The 16,487-nt window shown below is 38.9% G+C and overlaps 1 protein-coding gene, 1 non-coding gene and 1 pseudogene across 9 annotated transcripts in view; 2 read left to right on the plus strand and 1 right to left on the minus strand.

Annotated features, from left to right (window-relative positions):
- Nucleotides 1-16,487, plus strand: part of NBEA (neurobeachin) — a 667,995-nt gene that overhangs the window by 493,093 nt on the left and 158,415 nt on the right. The gene's annotated exons all lie outside the window — the stretch shown is intronic.
- TRNAE-UUC lies at nucleotides 7,371-7,442 on the minus strand. Its single transcript has one exon. It is a non-coding gene; the product is annotated as a tRNA-Glu (tRNA).
- On the plus strand, nucleotides 7,876-9,239 carry LOC102178636 (annotated as a pseudogene).

A 16,487-nucleotide genomic window follows, 5' to 3' on the forward strand; every position in this document is an offset into this window, starting at 1 on the left:
GCCAAATTTTGAGGGAGAATATAGACCATATTGAGAAGTTTACACTTCACTATCAAATGTTGGGAAAGGAAAGCTGGTAAAATATTTTAAGCAGATTTACTTTTCTCAATAATTACTCTAACTTTAGTATGAGAGTGAATTGAAAGAATTTTTGATGGTCTAACCTGGAATGTGAGTGAAAGTCTCTCAGTTATGTCCAAATCTTTGTGACCCCATGGACTATAAAGTCCATGGAATTTTCCAAGCCAGAATACTGGAGTGAGTAGCCATTCCCTTCTCCAGGGGATCTTCCCAACCCAGGGATTGAACCCAGGTTTCCCACACTGCAGGCAGGTTCTTTTCCAGCTGAGCCACCAGGGAAGCCCAAGCATACTGGAGTGGGTAGTATTGGTAGTGAAAATGAATTACCCAAAGAGTAGTGTCTGTGAATCGCTGCTACAGTCAAGTAACTAAAAAGCAATGTATGAAATTGCACTGACTTTGGAGACCTTTGCTGAAAAGTGACCTTAATGCCCAACATAAACATTTTTTTTTAATCTCTGCCTCTAATTTATTACTTGTTTGAAGCAAACAGTTTTATGACTATTAGTTGTGGAGCTTCCCTGGCATTTCAGTGGTAAAGACTCCACCTGCCAAAGAGGAGATGCAGGTTTGATCCCTGGGTTAGGAAGATCCTCTGGAGAAGGAAATGGCAACCCACTGCAGTGTTCTTGCCTGAGAAATCCCATGGACAGAGAAGCCTGGTGGGCTACAGTCCATGGGGTCCTGAAAGAGTTGGACGCGACTTAGCAACTATACAACAACAAAAATTTGAGGATGAGATTTTTCTCTATTCCTTGAGGGATCTCAGACTTCTTTCCTCAAATCTGTCTTAGCCCCAGCTCCTGGTTACCCATAGCAGAAATGGGATGATCTTCAATTCAGGCAGGCATTTAAAAAAAGAAAGAAAGAAACCCTAGATTTCCAAAGGAGCTTGTCAGACTTACCCGTGTCTTGCACTTTCAGTGAAAGCATATGGTGTTGCTTTCAATTTCTATAGGTACATGGCGGGAAGCAAAATCTTCACATACCGCCCAACATCAATTAAAATTTTGACTGAGTGAAAGAGCATTTATAGAAGCTTGCTTGAATGTTAAGAAATTTGTGTGCATGCATGCTCAGTCACTCCGGTTGTGTCCAACTCTTTGTGACCCCATGGCCTGTAGCCTGTCAGGCTCCTCTATCCATGGGATTCTCCAGGCAAGAATACTGGAGGGGGTTGCCATGCTCTCCTCCAGGAATCAAACCCTAGTCTCCTGCTTCTCCTGCATTGCAGGTGGATTCTTTACCCACTAACCCAGCTGGGAAGCCCGTTGAGGAGTCTGTTCATTCCTAAATATTCTATACTCCTGGTGAAACCTGGTTAGCAGAAATTACTTGGCTCATTGTGTCGACCTCTTTTTTGGTTAGATCCTTTGGTTGCGTGGACTAGACTTTGTTCCAAGTTACCTCCAGAAACAGGAACTTTATTGTAAAGATATATGTTTTTTATAGTCTGGAATATTAAAAGTCAAGAAGTAAGTCAGCTCCAGGGACTGCTCTGTCTATTCTCTTTCCTAAACCACTTGGTCTGCTCATCTCTAGACATCCTCGTTTCTCCTTCAACACGTAAGCTTCCTGTACTTGGTCACAGCTTTGGTTCAGTTGAATTTTAGACTTGCCCCTGTCCCATCTTGGCTCCCCTGTCCTCTCACTACATCATGACACATTTCGGCTGCAGTTCCTCCTGCCAGTTATACAGTGCATTCTACGTTTCCTGTTTCCAGTTCTCTACAGGAATCTGATTCCCTGCGCTCATACTCATGAGCCAGGCCAAACCACAGAGTATTGGCAAACGCATGGATTAGCTGCCATTGATTCTGCCTGGAGGAGGCACCTCCTGGCCCTTGTAAATCAGCCCCTTGCACAGAAACTCTGGATGAGCCCCTTTCTCTCAGAAGGCAACAGTGGCTCTGTCCTCCTAGCTCTCTGTAGGATTCATTTTTCTAAGTTGTGCTTTGGGAAATGCTAAAAGCCTTAAAATTCAGTGTGTTGATATTGTTCAAACATTATTTTTATACTAAACAGTGCCCTTTTTTGTGAAAACCCTTGACTTAAATTTATTTTGAGCTTTAGGATTAGAAATAATTGTGCAATTATTCCTGAACTGGTTTTTGTCTTATTAACTTTATGGTGAATTTATTACCTCTTTTGTTTTCCCTTGGTTTTGGGGAGTTCATGAATTTGTGGCCCAAACAATGAAAGCTTAAATGACTCTGCCGTGTTTTTTCATTTTTATTATTAATCCTACATCTAGATTAATTTTCTATTTTTGACCTTGTTTTTCATACATTTCCAATTCAAATACCTTATATATTCCCATAAGTCTCTTTATATCTTTCAGAAGCAAAAATTATAAACATAAATTATATAAATGTTAACACTCAGGGACATGTTAAAGTTCCTAGCTAGTTTTGAGTTAAATGTGACTTAATTTTAAAGAAATGGACAAATAATTAAAAAATATTAACATCTTACCTTTCCCTACATTTATTTATGTAATTATTAAATTATCCAGCCACATTTTTAAAATGTAAAAATCCCTTTGGAATAAAAATGTCTTTCAGATAAAATTAGGGATAGAAAAGATTTTATTACACACGTCTTTTTTTGGCATTCGTCATTATTTGTTACATAGTCTTGTTACGGGGAACATAGATGTGTAATAAAATCAATGTCCACTTTAATTTTTTTTCGCATAAACCCTGTTTCAAAACAACAGCCTCTATGCCTCCAACAATAACATACTCTCCATATTACTCATTTTTTCTCCCAGATTTTACTTCCTGGCTACTCCTTTTTCAAAACGAAAAAAGAAAACTGACATCAAATTTATATAAAAGAAGCCCATGAGGTGGAAAGTTGGGGAAGGCTGCAGGAGTTTTGAGCAGACAAATGTCGCTTACATTTTGCTGCTCCATCGTTTGATATACTCATTTGCTGATGTGAAATGACGAGGGCTTACAAAACAGGGTTTTGTTTTTTAGCTGCCTGTAGACCTAGTGGGGCCTAACAGAACCCAGTCAGCAGGTCATTAACTCTGGAGAAAACAGCTTGCATTAATATGCTCTAATCCGGTATAATTAGTCAAATTACTGCACGCCGACCAGCTTGTCATGTGTTGTCAGACTTGGCACACACACTGGATTGCCTGGGTCCCTCTGGAATGCCACCCTCAACCAGGGAAAACTGCTCATTTGTAGTGGTCTTGAACTCTGGATAGAAAACACCATTTGTGGAGGAACTTTTACAAATTCTTTTGGTTAAAATATTTTTTTTCATCAAAAATAGTTGAGTACTAGGGATTGAAATGGAATCTTTTCATTTCTACTATTTTCCATAACATATCTATATAATATTCCAAGTGAAATGAACACAAATATGAAAAAAAGATTGAAAATCAATAACTACCCATTGACCAGCTATCTTTCCGGTACATGGGAGTGTGAGTCCGCATGTGTTTGCGTATGTGTAAGTCTTTTTCTAGTAGGGTAAGAGGTTATTAAACTCTAAAAGGACCATATTAGCATAAATTTACAAGAGCTCTTGTTCTGGAGGCAGGATAAAAACCCATGTTACCTTTGCATTAACGCTGAATTGCTTGTTGTGCTTTTGGCAATGACAGATAAGTCAGTGTAATTCCCCATCGCAACGGAAATGATGCTCCAGATTCCAAACGCATCCTGAAGATGTCACTGACAATAATCTTCAAAGAACGGCCAGTGAAAGTGGGCTGTATGTTTGTAGGATGATATACTGCAAATGACAGGAAGAATTATGTGAGTGAAGACGAATCTGTAACATATTATTAAGCAATTTCACGAGAATAACAGGGATAAAAGGATAATGGATGAGGGTGTCATTATTACCTTCATGTAGAGGGAAAGCAAAAGCAAAGGTAGAGAGACAAGATTAATTGAGGAAGGGTGAAGCATTCATTGCTCATCAGCTCCTTTGTACTCTTTGCTTCTGAAATTCCAGACTGAGGAGGAAAAAAGGTGCTCAGAGCTGCATTTTAATGCAGCTGGCAAGGAATGGAAAACTGACAAGGCACTTTTTTAGTCACCTCCCTTATCAAAAACCACATAATCACTATTGTCTTTTGGACATTCTGAAGACACAACAAAAAGCAACCAGGATATTTATTGTTTTATTTTGTAGCAACTTTTGTTATTGGCCATACCTTTAAAAAACAAATTTATAAAATTTTGAAATGCATTTTTCCATTCATTGCCCCCAAAATTGCTCTTTTAAATTTAGAGATTCAGTCAGTGATGGAACACTTCAAAACCCATTAGATTATTATCTTAATCGTCCTGCGAGCATTAGGTTAAGGAAACAGTATATTTTATAATCAGTTTTGACTGTTACTTTCATTTTCTAAGCACATTTCCCATTCACATAATACATGTCTTTCTTAAATAATAGTAAATACATTCCTTTTATCAAATGACGGTATGAGTAATCGAAACTTCAAAACACTTCAGTCTTTGTTTTCCTCTTTTACCTGTTTCTTATAACTTTGCATTTGGTCAATTATTCCAAAGGATACATTATATCACGCACAGTAAGATGCAATTATAATGTAAAAACCACTATCCTGTTTGCAAAATAGTAACACAGGTGTTTTGCTGGAATCTAAGAAATCTTTGGGGGCATTGAATTCCCTTTTGATTGTAATTTACTCCTGCCATGGAGTTAATCTTAAATGCTCCAGAAATGTTAAAAATAGTCCCTTGGACTGCAAGGAGATCCAACCAGTCCATTCTGAAGGAGATCAGTACTGGGATTTCTTTGGAAGGAATGATGCGAAAGCTGAAACTCCAGTACTTTGGCCACCTCATGCGAAGAGTTGACTCATTGGAAAAGACTGATGGTGGGAGGGATTGGGGGCAGGAGGAGAAGGGGACGACCGAGGATGAGATGGCTGGATGGCATCACTGACTCAATGGACGCGAGTCTGAGTGAACTCTGGGAGTTGGTGATGGACAGGGAGGCCTGGTGTGCTGCGATTTCATGGGGTTGCAAAGAGTCGGACACGACTGAGCGACTGAACTGAACTGAGCCTACAGGAAAGTCAGATGACCAAATTACAAGCTTAAATATATACTCAATGGAGATACTCAAAAGTTGGAGATTAATTTATGAACCTGAACCTAAAACCTAAATTTCATCCTTGTCTACATAGTGGGTTTATATATTCAGGAAAAGTAACAAATGGTTGGGATTCAGATGTCAGAGAGAAGTGAGAATCATTCAAGGTTAATATCCAGCTAGCAACTGACAGTTGAATGTGTGCACGCACATGCAGACATGGATAGCCATAATGTATCAAATGCTAGATGTGTATACCTTCCAGTAATTCTTTTTTATTGTGTAATAGCTTGTAAACTGTTTTCTTACACATCTTATATTTGATCCCCAAAATAGTCATTTTTGTTCAGCGGAACTAGAATTCTATTTCAGTTCTATAAATGGGAAAGCTGAGTACTGAGTAGAAGCTTAAGTGAGTTTATCAAAGAATTCCGTGGTAAATGATGTTTCTGGGAATAAAACCAACATCTTCAGACACCTGGTTCAGTGTTTTTCGCTTTTTGATTTTTACTTTTTTAATGTTTATTTTTATTTACTTATTTGGCTGTCAGGTCTTAGTTGCAGCACGCAGGATCTTTTTAGTTGCAGCATGAAAACTCTTTAGTTGTGGAGTCTAGTTCCCTGACGAGGGATTGAACCTGGGCCCTCTGCTTTGGTAGCACAAAATCTTAGCCAATGGACCCCTGGGAAGTCCTGATTTGATTTTTAAATGTATTGTTCATGCCACACCCTGATTCTTGCTGTTTTATTGCTTTTCACATCTGTCTTTCTGATTATCTTAAATGTCCCTTCAATGAAGGATTATCCTTTGCCTGATATTCTCCATGGAGCAAGTGAAAAGGGACTAACATTCATTAGTTTCAAGCACATAATATGACCAGACACTGTACTAGGCACTTTACATACGATATCCAAATTAAATATTCACAACAACTAAGGAAGTTAGACATCATTATCACCACTTTGCAGAAGAAAAACCTTGACATTAAAGATGTCACAACTTTGAAACGTCGGAGATTCACACCCAGTTTTCCTGGCTCCGAACCTCATATTTGTTCAAACACTACATAGCCCTTTTCCTTTGTCTTTACTGTATCGTATATGGGCTTCCCAGGTGGCGCTAGTAGTAAAGAATGTGCCTGCCAACACAGGAGTTGTGACAGACCCAGGTTTGATCCCTGAGTCGGGAAGTTCCCCTGGAGGAGAGCATGGCAACCCACTCCAATATTCTTGCCTGGAGAATCCCATGGACAGAGGTACCTGGTAGGCTACAGTCCATGGGGTCACAGAGAGTTTGACACAACTGAAGCAACACATATCTTATATATATATTCAGTCAAAATCCTGTTGCCTTTTTATGCCTATCCTGTATTTTAGATCCATCAGGGTCTAAATTCAGTGGCTTTTTTTGTCTTAGTAGTCTCCAATTTCTATACAGCATTTCACACTGAGCGTCCCAAATCCTCAAGCACTTTTTTACTAACTCACTGGCCCTTAAGTCTTTTTCACTGGCTGCTCTTCTTTCTGCTGTGACCCTAATATAGACTGTCTCATCCCCAAAGGTGCATCCTTTCAGTCCCCTTCATTCTTTAGCCTAGAGACCTAATCCCTTTCCATGCTTTAAGCTCTTTTTGTGTAGATAATGCCAAACATCTCCTCGTCTTGTCTTCTTGCTGTTACTCCATAGTCTTAGCTGCCTGCTCTCCTAGGGAGTCCTCTCAGGATGCCTTGCTTACCCCAAACCAAATGCATCATTTTCTTTTTCTTCCTAAATTTTCTTTTCACTTCCTGATCTTAAAAGAAACCGTTCTTCTAATCACCAAGGCCTTGTTGCCAATTTTAATTAGTTTGATGTTTTCCAACCTAACACTAGAAGCCTCTCCTACCTTTATAAGCTGCTGAATTCCATCCTCCATCCCTTTTCCACATTTTAAAGACTAGGCATCCTTCAAAGCCCATATCAAATATCATCTTTAATAAGAAGTTTTCCCCAAAACCATTAAATTTATCTGTTTCTCTCTGAAATCTCCATACACTTAATTTGTACACAAGTTTTCCTGGCTCCAGAACAGATGAAATCTAGCAAGAATCCAAATAAATATTTGTTGAATTTGAATAAAATAAAATTCTCAAACCATCACAATCAAGTACTTTTGTTTATTTATTTAGGCCACGCTGCACAGCTTGAGGGACTTTAGTTCCCTGACCAGGAATTGGACCTGGGCCACAGCAGTGAAAGTACTGAGTCCTAACCACTGAACCACCAGGGAAATCCTTGAGTACTTTTATGCTATTTATACTGTTATACTTTTTATTATACTATATCATAATATTATAATTATATTACATATATAATTATATAAAATATTGTATATATACAATTGTATATTGTATATGTAATACATATATATACATTAGTAATATATATACAATAATATATAATATATATACAATAATATATATTATTAATTATATATATAATATTTTATATATATATATGGGAGACTGTTGTCACTGCCTTTGGGGCTCAGAAGGATGGCGAGTCCCAGGAGCCTAGGGAGCCGTGGTGCTGGGAGTCTCGGCCAGCTGGACAGCAGGCGTCCGTCAAGCAGCCACTGAGTGAGTAGCTGTTCCAGGCCACGCTTCGCAAGCTTCTTGCAGCTCTTGCCTACGTGCCAGGAGGCAGATGTTTGTTGGCTACTGATGGGTGTGAGCAAGTTAGATATTCTATACTGGAGACTGATGGGGAAGGCCAGAGGATCTCAAAAGACTCTTTGAATTCAGAAAGATTATTGGAAATCGAGAAAGATGTCAGAATCTGGTTTCAAGTGATTATCCAGTGTACATCGATAAGACTGAAAAGCAATCAGATTGTAAGATCCTAGATGGATCCTTTTTTCCCCCATGGCCCATTATGTGCCTGATATCATGCCAATTGAATCTGTTATTGCTAGGTTCCAATTTATTGTGCCTAAAGAGTGGAACAGCAAATACAGACCTGTATGCATTCATCTTGCTGGAACAGGAGATCGTCATTACCAGAGACGACGAACACTAATGGCTTGTCCTATGATTAAAGAAGCCCGAATGGCCTCTTTGCTGTTAGAAAACCCTTATTATGGCTGCAGGAAATCCAAGGACCAGATAAGGTCCAGCTTAAAAAACATGTCTGACCTTTTTGTGATGGGAGGAGCTCTTGTTTTAGAATCTGCAGCACTCTTGCACTGGCTAGAGAGGGAGGGTTATGGACCTCTAGGAATGACCGGAATATCCGTGGGAGGACACATGGCTTCCTTAGCAGTATCCAACTGGCCTAAGCCCATGCCATTAATTCCATGTCTGTCTTGGTCCACAGCATCTGGGGTCTTCACTACAGGCGTGCTAAGTAAATCAATTAATTAGAGGGAACTAGAAAAGCAGTGTTATACACAGTTTATGAAGAATAAATTATTCACATGCTTGAATAGTGTGGAATAGACTCTTTCAGAATGGGACAAGAGTTTGTGAAATGCTTCCCTAGCAGTGCAGACAAGCTAACTAACCTTAATCTGGTTTGTAGAACTTTAAATTTAGATATGACGGACCAAGTTGTGTCCCAAAAACCTGTTGAGTGCCATAAATCTGGTAAAACATCTATCAGTGCCGCATCAGAAGGACTCCTGTTACAAGATACCTCCAAGATGGACTGCTTCAGTCAAACACTTTCAACCAACAAAAGTAGTTACACAAGTTGCAGTCCTCAGTCATGCCACCTACCCAGTAAAGAACAAAGAAGAAACAATCTTCAGAAAGAATCTTTAATATTTATGAAAGGAGTTATGGATGAATGTACTTATGTAGCAAACTTCTCAGTTCCAGTTGACCCAAGCCTCATCATAGTGGTTCAAGCCAAAGAAGATGTGTATATTCCATGAACAGGAGTTCGAAGTCTACAAGAAATTTGGCCTGGTGGTGAAATCCAATATCTAGAAGGGGGTCATATTAGTGCTTATCTTTTTAAACAAGGGCTCTTCAGGCAAGCCATCTATGATGCATTTGAATGCTTCCTCCATAAATACGCCAACTAATGGGATCACTGTATGTAGCCAGTGGAGCCATCATGTTTCTTACAAAAGGAGCTTCATCCTTTGATGATGTGAAGAACAAGTAGACAGCGCTATATACTCTACCTGTTGTCAGTTGAGCCTGGAATTCAGTATTACAAATCAGTCAACTATTATCTTTAAATACATTTGAATACAGACACAACTGAGAGACTTCACTTTCACTTTTCACTTTCATGCATTGGAGAAGGAAATGGCAACCCACTCCAGTGTTCTTGCCTGGAGAATCCCAGGGACAGGGGAGCCTGGTGGGCTGCCATCTATGACGTCTCACAGAGTCGGACACGACTGAAGCGACTTAGCAGCTTAGCAGCATTGTATATATATATATATATATATATATATATATATATTACATTATACTATTTTTCCTTATACATGACTGAGCTTTGACTCTCTCATGTTGAAATTTAATATTAACCTTTTGATTATTTAACATTTAACATTAACATTGGAATGCTGATTTGTACATCCCACTTTATTATCAAGGAGTTACCTTTATTCAGTCCTGAGTGTAAAGAACCTGCCTTCATGAAGTGGCCTGCATGGTTGGGAAGATAGTACTCTTTTCATGTGGCATTTGAATCAAATTTATTAAACACAACACCATTCCCTTGCAGTTATATTGATGGTACATGGAGATAAGGAAAGAGTGAAATATAGGGCACTTTATTATATTTATTTCTTTCTTATACACTCCTAAAATCAGTACTTTTTATCCCTATTTTATAAATGTGGAAATAGACCCTGAGAGTCCAAACTACTTTTGGCAAAGCACAAAAGCAGTGAAATGACAGAATCACAAGTGGAACTGAAGTTTATTTAATGCCCGAGTCCATGCTTTTCCACCATACCACTAGGCTCTATGTGTCCTTGTCTTAGTGAAAGAGATGCTATATGACAGGCATTCTTAACTCTGACTCCTGTGTTGATCCAGTTGCCTCAATTTAGGGAAGGCAGGAAACATTAGTCATGATTATGTCAGATGATGGGTAGAATGGTTATTACTTATTAAATGTAGAGAAAAACACATCCCTGCAGCTTTATGAGAAGCATAAAAAACAGCATACTATTTTTCATGTACAAATGCCCAGTCGGTGTGAGTACACATGGTTTCCCTGCCAGTTAGCACTAGTCACATGATTCCAGTTATTGATAGAGTTTGGGTCAGGAAGAATGTCGCCTGCTTCTGCTGCTGCTAAGTCACTTCAGTCATGTCCGACTCTGTGCAACCCCAGAGACAGCAGCCCACAGGCTCCCCCGTCCCTGGGATTCTCCAGGCAAGAACACTGAAATGGGTTGCCATTTCCTTCTCCAATGCGTGAAAATGAAAAGTGAAAGTGAAGTCGCTCAGTCGTGTCCAAATGTTCATGACCCCATGGACTGCAGCCTACCAGGCTCCCCTGTCCATGAGATTTCCCAGGCAAGAGTACTGGAGTGGGGTGCCATTGCCTTCTCCGAGAATGTCGCCTGGAACCTGCCATTTGAGAGAGGAGTTTTGTGGGCTAGTTCATGGAGCCTGACCCTTTCCACTGTACATGCTGCCCCTCAGATGACTGTAAGAGACAAACCATTGGCCCAAATCAAGCATAGAAGATGGCAAAAGAAGTAGACTTAGTTCCTCTCTCACCCTTAGCACATTTTGATGCTCAGTTATGGAGACAAGTAGTAAACATCTACAAATTACCAGGACAACTCTACTTAGCCTTTCAAATTGTCTGCCAAGTTGTTATGCCTAAATTTCTTTTTTCTTTCTTTCTTTTTAGAATTCAAACTTCCCTTATTAATTAAGGCCTCTTTTTTCCTTCTCTTATAAACTGTTTCTGAATCGTCTTTTGCGGTAGGAAATGTAGACATTTTCTCATGGTCTCACATTACCCAAATTTCAAAATTTTAGACTGCCTCCTAGTGCACAAAATGACACTCCTTAATGTCAGATAAGTTAGGACTTTAGTTGTAGTCAATTGTTTGCACCTATGAGTTCATTCTATTTTTATATTTCAACGGATAGTCTTTTAAAGGTAGGATCATTCAAGTCTCTAATTGGCTTTATATAGTGCTTATCACATTGGCATCCCCAAATAGTTATAAAGAAATGCTTTTGATAATGATATTATCTCATTTACCTTTTGATTTCCTAGGCATCCATGAATAAGATATTAGTTTCATTTATTTGTAAAGATAATGTGAGCAAAAGTCTGAAAATAGCACTCAGTATAATATAGACGAGAGTCAGTATACTTTAGGAAGCCTGATGTAATCTGATGATTTGTTTAGTTAAGAAGGCAAGCCTAGAGTGCCTCATGGTGATACAGTTGCCATGTATAACTATGCTTCAGTGATAAAATCACCAAGTGAACCAATGCTCCAGTGGTGAGAATGCATCAGGCACCATGTCTCTCCCTGTACTGAAAAGATTGAAATGTCTCTTCCGCTTAACTCGGGTGGCACTGAGGACAGGGGCATTGAATAGAATAAGGGCCCAAGAGGAGAGGGTCTGCTAGTGGTGGCAGTACTGAGGAGTAGGTGAGACTGTCTGGAGCTACAGGCAGATAAACCGGGGACATCCTGACCACCGGACTCCAAGGGACACCACACCAGTGACCACCATCCTTTTCCCCAGTAGCTCCAGGAATTGGTCTCTCCCTTTTCCACTATGGGTGTATGTTATTTTCGTCCTGACCATCTTTCCTTCTTCACCCTCCTGGGGAAAATAACAGTCTTCACACTTCTCACAAGTCTCCTCTCTCTTAAACCAGAATAAAGTCCATTGGAGGTTTCAGCGTGTTTTTATTGCCTCAATTGGAGAGGTTGCTCTTGAAACTCACGATTTATTTATGATATACCATAGCCGAACTTTTTCTGTCTGGACAATTTTTACTGCTAAGACTTCTGTTGAGAGGAGATTCTTTTATTTCCTCACATCTCTGCTTTGTCCATACAGAAGAAACTACTGCTTGGTTTTATTCTACTCTGATTTTCCAGAATTCACAGTATTTAATGACCCATAACAATTCACTACCGGGGAGGGAGGTGGGAGGGGGTTCATGTTTGGGAAAGCATGTAAGAATTAAAGATTTTAAAATTAAAAAAAAAAAGAAAAAATAATAAAATTCTATTTAGTTATTTTATAATGTTTTGTTTTAAAATAAATATTTAAGATAGAAAAAAAAATTCACTACTGGTAGGGTCAGTATAATGTTAAATTGTCACGGCTCCCATGAGGTAAACACATCTGGACAGAACTGATCCCTCAAGATAGGCTACCCAGCCTGCTTTCTTCTACCTTGTTCTGTAGAATCATCAGGTTGAGATAGGTCTCTTTTGAAGCCCAGCCATTTTTTCCCACAGAGCTATCCAGATCTCTATACCTCCAAATTTCTTTTTTTTTTTTTTTTATACCTCCAAATTTATTTTCATGCTGGGTGATAGAAGCCTTGCTTTGGATTCAGATCCACAGTAAATTCTTCAATCCAACTCTTGCCAGAATAGCCTTGCAGTGACAGAGGATAGTATCAGCTATTGATTATTTTAAAGTTCTTAGCTTTGCTGCTGCTGCTGCTGCTGCTGCTGCTGCTGCTGCTAAGTCGCTTCAGTCATGTCCGACTCTGTGCAACCCCATAGACGGCAGCCAGTCAGGCTCCCCCATCCCTGGGATTCTCCAGGCAAGAACACTGGAGTGGGTTCTTAGCTTTGCAACTGATTATTATTAATTTTGTGTGTTTTCTTACTCAAGAACCCTACAGGAGAAAATAGAATCTGATAGGATGTAAGCAGCCAAGTGCCAGATGCAAGTTCTAATCCTGATTCCGTTATTATCACAAGTATAAACTTTCAGGAATCATTTGACTGCAGGAAATAGAACTCAAACCAGCTTAAACTAAAAGAGCACTTATTTTAAGCAGTTAGGGGTGATTTATTACATCCAATGACAAGTACAGCTGGAGCTTGATGGGGGACTGGAACTGAGAGTTGGAAAACCTAAATTTCTAGATTTGGAGAGTCTAGATTTCTCCCTTTTTTGGCCATGTGGTTTCTTGTCTCTGCTTCTGCTCCGTTGTTATTTCTCTCCACTGATTAGATTTCCCTAAATCTCCCTGCTCAAAACCGCAGAGTAGCCTCACTGGCTCCCTACAATTTATTTCTGCTCCAATACAAACTAAAATTCCAGTTTCAAATTTCAAGGAGAGGGAATCTGATTGTCTAGTGTCTGAAACAGGTGTTCACCCTGGTCTCAATCAGCTATGACTGGGGAGAAGTGAGTGCACCATACACATGATTTACAGAGTATACCATGGATCAAAGCAGATTACAGATCCGGTTAAGAGACTTGCTGTAGGCCAAGTGAGGGCTTTAGACCTGGAAATGGAGAGGAAAGGGCAGATTTGTGAACTATTTTGGAGGGCTTCCCTGGTGGCTCAGATAGTAAAGAATCCACCTGCAATGTGGGAGACCTGGGTTCAATCCCTGGGTTGGGAAGATCCCCTTGAGAAGGGAATGGCTACCCACTCCAGTATTCTTGCCTGGAGAATTCCACGGAAAGAGGAACCTGGCAGGCTACAGTCCATGGGGTGGCAAAGAGTCTGACACGACTGAGCGACTTTCACTTAGAGCTAGAATCAACATTGTTTAGTCATCAGTTGGAGATAGGGATTAAAATAACATTTACAGATAAATTCCAGTTTTCAGCTTTGATTATTTAATGAATAATAGTGCCATCCATTAAGATAATAACGGGAACTTTACTACTGTAATAGTTACCACTTTTTCCAAGCAATTATGCCACACAGAAGCACCATGCTAGAGATTTTCCTATTCATTGTTTTATTTATTCATCATAATGTCTCTGTGAATTTCTATCCTATTTTCACTATTTGATAGGTCAGAAATATAAGCCTTCAAGAATTTAGGTACTTTGAATGTAATCACTTAACTCAAAAAGTACAAAGTTCATTTTCACAGAATTTCATTCTTGGCTTCAGAATGATCAATCATTTAAGCTTACTTTTCTTAAGAAAGATGAGCAAGTTTTAGGGAAAATAGGTTTCTCTGGTGGCTCAGGTGGTAAAGAATCTGCCTGCAGTGCAGGAGACCCAGGCTTGATCCCTGGGTTGAGAAGATCCCCTGCAGAAAGGAAATAGCAACCCACTCCAATATTCTTACCTGGGCAATCCCATGGACAAAGAAGCCTGGCAGGCTACAGTCCATGGGGTCGCAAAGAGCCGAACGCAACTGAGTGACTAACACCTTCAGTTTTCACTGAGTTTCATATGAGATGTATTGCACTGAGTTTCCTGTGAGACATTCAGCTGAAGGGGACAGTGAGTGATGGCTCTGTGCCTCGGGGGAGATATGGGCTGGACCCTCAGGTCTGAGAGACAGTAACTTGAAGTGGAAACTCACAATGGAAGAAACCCCTCCAGATGTGGACACCCAGTTAGTTACTATCCAAGCAATACTTACCTCTTCTGGGAGTTGTTCAACATTGTAAAATAGAAATTATTTTAAAATATAGTTTTTCAGAGTATTCATTTTCAATTGTAAGCATCTTTCTATATCCATTGTTACAACCCTACTTGTTAGATTTGTGTACTCTTTTCTCCCTCTATTTTAAAGATACTTACCAAGTGCTGTGTCTTTTCACTTTTTTTTTTCAAAGAACCATTTTTAGACTTTCAAGATTTTTACCTCTTTAACTTTATATTGATTTTATTTTTATTTTAACTTTATTTATTTCTGTTTTTTTTCCTTTGTTCTTTCTTTGAAATTAAAATGAATGCTTGATTCATGTGTTTTCTTTTTCTGTTAGATGAAAACATTTAAAGCTAAGAACTTACATTGCCAGCCTCTTTTCATCACATTCCATGGTAATGTTTTAATATTCATTGTTTCCTCATTACTCTTTTGCTGTATTGATTCCTAAAAGATTGATAATCACCCCAGTGAAGCTAATTGGTAGGATGTCTTTAATGAGAGCTCTTTCCTTGAGGCATGGCAGAGAGGAGACTCTGGCGCTTCACGCGCTCCCTGTAGGTCTACACCACAGTTGGAGCCGACTCAGGGTCCATCAGGAAGAACTGTGCTAGAGGTTAAAAGAGAGAAGGATCCTTCTCTTCCCTCCTTCCATCTCCTGTGACTCACTTCTCCCACTCCCGCAAGTGCCTATCAGTGTTTCCTATGAGCTCCATTTACAGGACCATCCTCAACACATTCATAGATTATTTATTCCAGTTAGAGTAAATTCTGTAGTAAAGTCTATGTCATTGAACCATATTGTCATTTTTAAATTCCTTAATTTCAACATTGAGTTTGTCTTTCTCAGCAAACCCAATTAAGCCGAACATTTTCCAAAGAAAGCATAAATGCCATAGTACATCACTTGGATTTTATTTCACATTATCAAACATAGCATTAATTAGTGTATATAATGTGAATTTTATAATTGAACATATTGGTTTATATATCATGGAAAAGTGGAAAACAACCGTCTTCCCAGTAAAGGCTTGTTTACACAATGTTGAAGAGTTACAACTGCAAGCACTTATATGGATGTTCCTGATCAGCAGGCAAGGTACTATTATGAGAACAGACCACCTGGATGAATGATTAGAAGGCTTTTATTCAGACAGCATTATAAAGGTAGGGCACAATGTATTCTGATCCTTGACATGGATCCACTTTTAAATTTTTATGTATAGAACTAAAATTGGTGTGATTTATTTAGTATTATGCTGAATCACAACATTTATTACTTTCTTTTTGGTGTCCTACCATGTTTCAGAAAAAAATTTAAGACAAATTAATGCTTATCAGTGAGTTACTATCAAAGTCTATTAAATTTTATTGCTTTTAATATAGTTGCTTTGCTTTAGTGCCTTGTATAGCATATCATTGAACATTTACCAAGATATACATTAAATGATTATAGAAATCATTGAAAATATTATTAATGAAATACGTTTGAGAAAACCTGCCCATATTTTTGGGAGAATGTGCTCTATATGGAAACTCTGAGGCTATAGTCTCAGCTGCAGCAGCATTCAGGCCTTTGTGACCTTGATGGAAGTAGGCTAACATCATTAAGTCTTTTCCATCTCACTGATAAAATGGAAGTAGAAATTTTGTCCCTACACATCACACAGTGATTTTATGATGACTAAATAAAGTTGAACATGTGAAAATGTTTGGCACATCTTTAGAGAGATAGATATA

The sequence above is a fragment of the Capra hircus genome, chromosome 12, assembly GCF_001704415.2.
Source record: "Capra hircus breed San Clemente chromosome 12, ASM170441v1, whole genome shotgun sequence".
NCBI lineage: Eukaryota > Metazoa > Chordata > Mammalia > Artiodactyla > Bovidae > Capra > Capra hircus.